General features: G+C 38.9%; 1 long non-coding RNA gene across 1 annotated transcript; it reads left to right on the forward strand.

Annotated features, from left to right (window-relative positions):
* Window positions 1-419: 419 nt before the first annotated feature.
* On the forward strand, window positions 420-7,747 carry LOC141514914 (uncharacterized). Its single transcript, XR_012476146.1, has 2 exons — window positions 420-6,593; window positions 7,211-7,747. It is a non-coding gene; the product is annotated as an uncharacterized LOC141514914 (long non-coding RNA).
* Window positions 7,748-8,097: the final 350 nt, after the last annotated feature.

Consider the following 8,097-nt stretch of genomic DNA (forward strand, 5'->3'; position numbering starts at 1 on the left):
GCCCCCAATGCCAAAGTCCCCTGAAGGCTCCTTCAGAATCAAAGATCTGAAGTTTAACATAGCTTAGATTATCCCAAGATCCCTAATAGAAGAAGCAGGCCAGATCAGTAGAAACAAGCAGATCTGACAGATTTTGATGCTAGATTATCATCTTTGGAACCAAGGGTCAGCCCTCAGAGTCTCAATTTCCTTTATCTGCAAAATGGGGCTAAGAATTTACATCCATAGTATTGTGGCAAAGAACTATAAACTCCAGTTTTCCCTTTAAAAAGTGACTGCTATTTTTGCTGAAGAAAATGATCTGGAAGATTTTTTTTCATCCACCTCAATTGTACACACATGGAAAATCCCAGAAAAAGAAACTGCTTGTCTGTGGGGGGGAGGAAAAAACTCTGTAAGCCCCAAGAATCTTGTGTGGGTAGAGTTCCCCCACAATTTGGAGAAAGAAGGCAAAGGGTGTCTGTTGTTGAGAGGTGGGATTACCTGCCTGCCTACCCCTAGGTGCCTGACTGAAGGAGAAGGGCAAATATTCTTTGTCTCTTATGATCCTTGTAAGGCTAATTAAATATTCTGCTATCTTGTTCTTAATTAGGTGCCAGGTCCTTTGACACTTTTGGCTTTTTTCTGAAGATGTAATGTAAGCAAGGCTTCCTTCCTCAGTGTCTGATCTAAAGGTTCCCCTTCTGTCAGAGGGAAGCAGTTTTCAATTTAACCTATTGATGTATGACATCATCTTCCACAGAAAAATATAGTTGCCTGCCTTCAAGAATGAGCTTGAGGTGGTTTGGCTTCTACTCCACAGTCAACTTTTAGCTTTTGTGTTTGGAGAGGCCTACTAATTTTTCTCTCTCTGTGAGGAAAAAAGAACATTTATCATTATAAAAGACTATATTTATCTATGCCTCTTCAGTTTACAAAGTATTTTCTTCACAACAACCTTAAAAATAGGAAAGCTACATATATTAATCTTTTGCAGAGCCACAAACTCAGACCCCGTGGTGAAATGACTTCTGTTGGTACATAGGGTTAATACTTGACAGAGCTGGAGCTTCTAGCCTACGTCTCCTGACTTCCAGGACCCTCTTTCCCTACACATAGCATGGTATTTCCTATGATTGAATTACTGAGTGGATTTGTGAAGAACTCCTAGGTGTGCTCATTCCAAAGCAGTTGAGACTAACTCATTCTCCATCGCCTCTTTGTAAACGCATATCTAAGTTGATAGACATTTTATCTATATTGTCCCAGACTACCTCTTTCTGACTTATGTCTAAATGGACTGTCTCTCCTCACTGATTCTTCTATCATCTCTTAAGACAGACACCCTCCCCCGTATCTTTAACTGCCAGTAACTGCCAAAACCTTCAACCCACCACTCAAATGGAGAGATCTGTGATTAGGCCCCGAGTCCTCTGAGTCCTGAAGAGCCATCACATACCTCTGCTAGGCTGTCTCACCCTTGTTGGGGGGGAAAGGGAAATTAAGCATAAAGATGAGTTTCTATTCAAGGACTATTAATGAACCTGAACGTAGACCCTTTATTTAGACCCTCCAAAGGGGTAGAGACCAGCTGGGTAGTCTGTGTATATGTGTCTGAGGGCTTAAAAATCAGAGGAAAGGGCAGAGGAAATGCCCAGAGAATATTAGTGATGGGGGATAGTGGTTAAAGGGTGGGAAAGAGCTGGTTCACAAGTTTTCTTTTCCCCAAGTGCCAGTGTCACAGGGCCTAGAGTCAGGAAGACATGAGTTATTAACTGTACTAGATCCATGAGCAAGTCATTGTAAACTATGTGCCTCTGTAAAATTGAGGAAATCAGACTTCCCAGGTTACTGTGAGGCCTAGATGAGATAATAATTATAGACGGGGATACTTCATCTTAAATAAAATTTTAGCAAAATGACTACAAGGTACCACTAGGATAATACATTATGATCAAGTAAGATTTATCCCAGGACTGCAGGATTAGGTCAATATTAGGAAAATTATTAGTATAATTTTATCAATAACAAACCTATCAGAAATCATATGATTATATCAATAGATGCTGAAAAAGCTTTTGAAAAAATACAGCATGCATTAATTCTAAAAACACCAGAGAGAGGGGCGGCTAGGTGGTGCAGTGGATAGAGCACCGGCCCTGGAGTCAGGAGTACCTGAGTTCAAATCTGGCCTTAGACACTTAATAATTACCTAGCTGTGTGGCCTTGGGCAAACCACTTAATCCCATTTGCCTTGGGGGAAAAAATGGAAAAAAAAAACACCATTAGAGAGTGTAGGGATTTTTCCTTAGAATAATAAGCAGTATTTATCTGAAACCATTAACAAGCATTATATGCAATGGGGACAGGCTAGAGGCATTTCTAGTAAGTTCAGGGGTGAAACAAGGATGCCCATTATCACTAATACTATTCAATATTGTATTAGAAATATTGACTTCAGCAATAAGAGAAGGAAAATAAATCAAAAGAATTAGAATTGGGAAGGAAGAGATAAAACTCTCACTTTTGTGGATGATATGGTATACCTAGAGAATCCCAAAAAATAATTTAAAAATAATCTAAAAAACTACTAGAAATAATTAGCAACTTTTGGGGTGGCTAGGTGGTACAGTAGTTAAAGCATGGGCCCTGGAGGAATACCTGGGTTTAAATCCGGTCTCAAACACTTAATAATTACCTAGCTGTGTGGTCTTGGGCAAGCCACCATTTGCCTTGCAAAAACCTAAAATAAAACAATTAGCAACTTTAGCAAGGTCACAGGATATAAAAGAACACTCATAAATCCTTAATATTTCTATATATGACTAGTAAGATGCAGCAGAAAAAGCTAGAAAGAGAAATCCCATCCAAAGTAACTTCAGACAATATAAAATACCTGGGAGCTACCTGTCAAGGCAGACTCAGAAACTTTTTGAAAACAATTTCAAAACACTTCTCACACAAATAAATCAGATTTAAAAAACTGGAAAAATATCAACTACCCATGGATAGACTGAGGAAATATAATAAAAATGAGAATTCCACCAAAATTAAACTACTTCTTTAGTGCCTTACCAATCAAAATTAAAAAAAAAAATTGCTTTCTTTCATGAGTTAGAAAAAACTGTTAAGTAAATATAGAGAAGTAAAGTCAAGAATCTCCACTGATTTGGTGGAACACAGTCCAAAAGAAGGTGGCTTAGGCCTACCAGTTCTAAAATTATAAAGTATCAGTCATCAAAACTGTCTGGTATTGGCTAAGAAAGAGAGTGGTAGATCAGTAGAATAGACTATGTGCAAAACCATGAATTGATTATATTAACCTTCTGTTTCATAAACTAAAAGAGTCCAGCTATTGGAAGAAAAAAAACTCTTTTTGATAAAAAATGTTGGGAAAATTGGAAGTTAGTATGGCAGAAACTTGGATTAGACCAACACCTCATACCCTATATCAGGATAGTATCAAAATGGATACAGGATCTAGACATAAAAAGCAAGATTTTAAGCAAGTTAGGAAATCAAGGAGAAGTTCAGATCTATGGAAATGGAAGCAGTTTATGACCAAGAAAGAGATGGAGAAAACCATTAAAAATAAACTAGACAACTTTTATTACATTAAATTAACAAGGTTTTACAGAGACAAAACACTTTCCCAATTTACTATGTTTCTTTTGATCTTGGTTAACAATTTTAATGCTTAATATTTCTCACAAAGGACTCATTTCTAAAACATACAGAGAACTGATTCCAATTTTTTTAAAAGATAAACCATTACTCAATTGACAAATGGTCAAAGGATGTGCAAAGGCAATTTACAGATGAGGAGATCAAAGCAATCCGTAGTCATATGAAAAATTGCTCTAAATCAGTATTAAATTAAAATTAATTAGCAAATTAAAACATCTCTGATATACCACCTCAAACCTCTCAGACAGGCCAATATGACCAGAAAGGACAATGATCAATGTTGGAAGGGATGTGGGAAATCTGCGACACTAACATTGTGTCATCCAACTCATCCAACCTTTTTGGAGAGCAGTTTGGATTTATGCCCAAAAGGCAACAAAAATGTGCATGCCCTTTGTTCCAGCAATATCACTACTGGGATTTTACCCTGAAGAGATTATGAAAAAGGGTAAAACATCACCTGTACAAAAATGTTCATAGCAGCTCTGTTTGTGGTGGCAAAGAAATGGAAACTGAGGAAATGCCCATCAGTTAGGGAATGGCTTAATAAACTTCATTATATGTATGTGATGGAACACTATTGTTCAATTAGAAACCAGGAGGGATGGAAATTCAGGGAAACCTGGAGGGATTTGCATGAACTGATGCTGAGTGAGATGATCAGAACCAGAAAAACATTGTACACCCTAACAGCAATATGGGAGTGATGATCAACCTTGATGGACTTGGTCAAACCACAAGGGTAACAATCAGGCACAATTTTAGGCTATCTGTGATGGACAATGGCATCTGTATTCTGAGAAAGCTTTACGGAGACCAAAGACTATTACCTTTAATTTAAAAAAAAAAGTTATCTTATTATGTAATTCTGCTATATCTCATACTTTGTTTCTGCCTTAAGCTTATGATTTCTCTCTCATAACATTCAACTTAGATCAGTGTATACCATGGAAGCAATGTAAAGACTAACAGACTGCCTTCTACAGGGGTGGGAGGAGGGAAGCAAGATTAGGGGGAAAATTGTAAAATTCAAAATAAATAAAATCTTTCAAAAACAAACAAAAATAGAGTAGTTCAATTTGCTAGATGTGTGAGGAACATGGATGAGAGTAGATTAGATTCTCTTGAGCTATCAACAACATCAAAGATCCTGTCTCCAATTTTCTACAGTCTTGCTCACTGATAATACTATCTGTAATATGATTCTCAAAGAGTTCCCATTCCAAAAATCAGAAGACACTGGATGTTAAACAGTCAAGGACCAAGTTATAGCCTGTGGCTGACTTTCCTTCACTTTGGCTTTACCATCCTCATTGAAAGTTCCTGTTTTTGCACTAGGCAGTGCCTTCACTACAACAGAACATTGGCATAAAAGGCTTCCACCTAAAGAGTGATAAAGTGACCAGAATTTGATACGTTTGGAGATCTTTATTCCCAGGGACAGTCTGGGGATTGAGTACCCAAATCAGACAGTACCTAAGTGTGCAGGGGATAGGGTTTTTATAGTGTTGGGCGGGGAGGCTACTGAGAGTAAGCAAGATACCAAAAAAAGCAAAGACAGCAGTTAGATATATTATCTTGACATATACATATGTAAACATAGGGTTCCATATAGATAGGGGTGAGAAGGGGTTAGGGTCTTTGCATAACGATTGAACATTTTCTGGGATGGATGGAGTCAGGAATTTACTATCTTATGGTTCCAGCTGCATCTGGGTAAGGGGGAGGCAGTTCTGGAATTTAACAGATACAGCAAGATAGTTAGGCTAACAAGGGTGCTTTGTAAATCTTTAGACAATTTTATGGTATATCCATCACCCCTCGTGTCCTATCAGACTATTTTCAGACCCAAAGGTGCCTAGCCAAAGTTATATTTCTAAGGAATTTCTCAGGGCCCAGAAGGATGTCAGGGACCCCTTTCTATACAGGAATTTCACAAGCTTGATATTGTACTTCACATACTCCTTGCTCCTTGTGACTATTTAGTGTCCCTATAAGAGTTGTAAAGGAGGACATGAAAGGGAAAGCAGTCAAATGGTAATTGAAGAGTTTGGGGGCTGTGATTTCATTGATTAAGTACCTTCAACCAATGCAGATCAGCACTTACCGAGCAACTTGGTCCAAAAGAGTTCCCTAAGGTTATTGGAGGTGATTATTTTTCTTAGTGTCACAGGGTTAGAATGGGAAAGGAGCCAAGGACTGGAGCCCAAGACTTTTGACTCTAAGAACAGTTTTCTATGGTGCTATGGTATGTTCAGTTTGAATATGCAACTTTGGAAAATGCTAATGGAACCCATAAGGCATTATTAGATTTAGGTTGATGCTATCTGAGCCAAGAAAAGTAGGTCTTGACTATTCTTGGCATCCTTGGCTGCATGGAAATAGGCTGTAAATGATCTGACTTCTTAAAGAATCTTCCTATAGGCCAAAGAAGGAGGGTAGTTAGGTTTGTTTGGGGAAGGTAGAACCTTTTGGCTTAAAATTGCTTCTAAGATCTTTATTTTTTTTTCTTCCATGACCTACCCCCTTTCCTTTGTTCAGCATTGTCTGGGAGCCCTGATGATCTGGACAGATGCAAGAGGGTTTTTGGAAAAAGTTTCATTCCCCTTAAAAAACAAAGACCTGTGGCGGCTAGGTGGTGTAGTGGATAAAGCACCGGCCCTGGAGTCAGTAGTACCTGGGTTCAAATCTGGTCTCAGACCCTTAATAATTACCTAGCCGTGTGGCCTTGGGCAAGCCACTTAACCCTGTTTGCCTTGTAAAAACCTAAAAAAAAAGAAAAAGAACAAAAGAAGAGAAAAAACCCAAGACCTTTTGGAAGTTAGTATGGGAGGCTCTACAAAATGCCACAAACATCATTCTAGAGGTCGCAACAGTCATCTCTCTAGGCCTGTCCTTCTACCAGCCTCTTGAAGACAGCAATGAGTGTGAGTGTCTAAGAACTGGACAAGATACTAGCTCAATCCAAGCAGTAGGCAATTAATATAGGTTTATTGTTAAACTATCTCCACTTAGATATTTTTTCTCCTCTCTCCCCAGAATGATTAGTCAAGGAATAGGTCTAGTTAATTCAGATTTCATTTGGACATTTTGTCCAATACTTAATGAGGTCCATTTCCACGACAGTGACAAATAGACTATTGTAATCTTACAAAGCCCCCGCTCCTTAAAGTGCAACCCTAAGTGCTTGGCATCATGGGAAGTTGCTCAATCTGTTGAGCAGAAGTAATCTGACTTTCTTAGACTCAGATGGTTATTTAGAGGCGACTTGCCGGTCATTTGCACAAGCACAGACATAGGAACTATGGCATCTCTGACTCCTTTCAGGTTAACATTGTGGAGGTGCAGATAATGAGTAGATACCTAAACTAGGTTTTCTCAGCAGTAGTGGTTCCTCTTCCCAGAAGTCTGCCTACCTTCCTCCATCCTACCGGGTCTCACCTGTCCTAGAGAGGGTTAGTGAAAGCATTAGCTTTACTTAACATACCCACAAGGGCCTTTGAAGTGATCTCTGTGTCCCCGTTTTCCTTTCCTTATGAAATAGAATGTAGCCAAGCCATAACTTCTGGAAAGGTTGAGTTAGAGGCCAGCTGGATCCCAGGGGCAGCTATCCTATTCTCAAGTCCCCATCGTGGTGCTGGTGATGTCCTTCAATGATTGGAGCAAGGTCTGCAGAGTCTCATCGAGCAAGAACAGAAGCTCGCTGTCATCCACAAAGGCCAGATCATACAATTGCCTGTGATGGAGATCGTGGTGGTAGATATAATCCAAATAAAATATGGTGACAATCCATGCTGTTGATACGCCTCCTAGTCTACCTATTTTTCAGACAAGTTTCTATTCTCCCTAGCCAACACTAGTAATTTTTGTACCCTATTTCAATTGAGGAAGCAATGAGATAGCGAGATACTGCAAGGATACTGCTTGGGGAGCTTGCCACAGTTGGAGAGTGGGGCGGGGGAGAAAAAAAGAGGGGACAGAGTGGAGAACAACTTTAATTCAGATAAAGTAACAAGAGTGATGATGCCACCTTGTGGCAGCTTCATATTTTAATTATTAAAATTAAGTGTAATAATTAAAATTGTGTTCTTGTAATTTAAGTCCCAGGTTCAATTGTTTCAGTGGTGCACTAACAGTATTTTCAGTTCTGTATTAAAGACCTGATGCAAAATTCTCCCCCTAGCTAGAGGTCACTTCCCTTCAGTTGTAATTTTGCTGTCTCCATTCTCTGTTTCTGTTTTGTCTTTTCTGTATCATTGTTTGATGGGCAAGATTGGTTTTCTCCTCCATCTTATAGTACTAGAAGGAGTCTAAGACATATTGAAAGAAACTGGGCAGTTTATATTCTTCCTTGTCAGCTTCTGGGTAAGTTGTAAGTCCTTTGGTAAAGTAATAGTCTGAGATCCTACGATGATGAAATTTAATGCAAGC

This window comes from Macrotis lagotis, chromosome 2 (genome assembly GCF_037893015.1).
Source record: "Macrotis lagotis isolate mMagLag1 chromosome 2, bilby.v1.9.chrom.fasta, whole genome shotgun sequence".
NCBI lineage: Eukaryota > Metazoa > Chordata > Mammalia > Peramelemorphia > Peramelidae > Macrotis > Macrotis lagotis.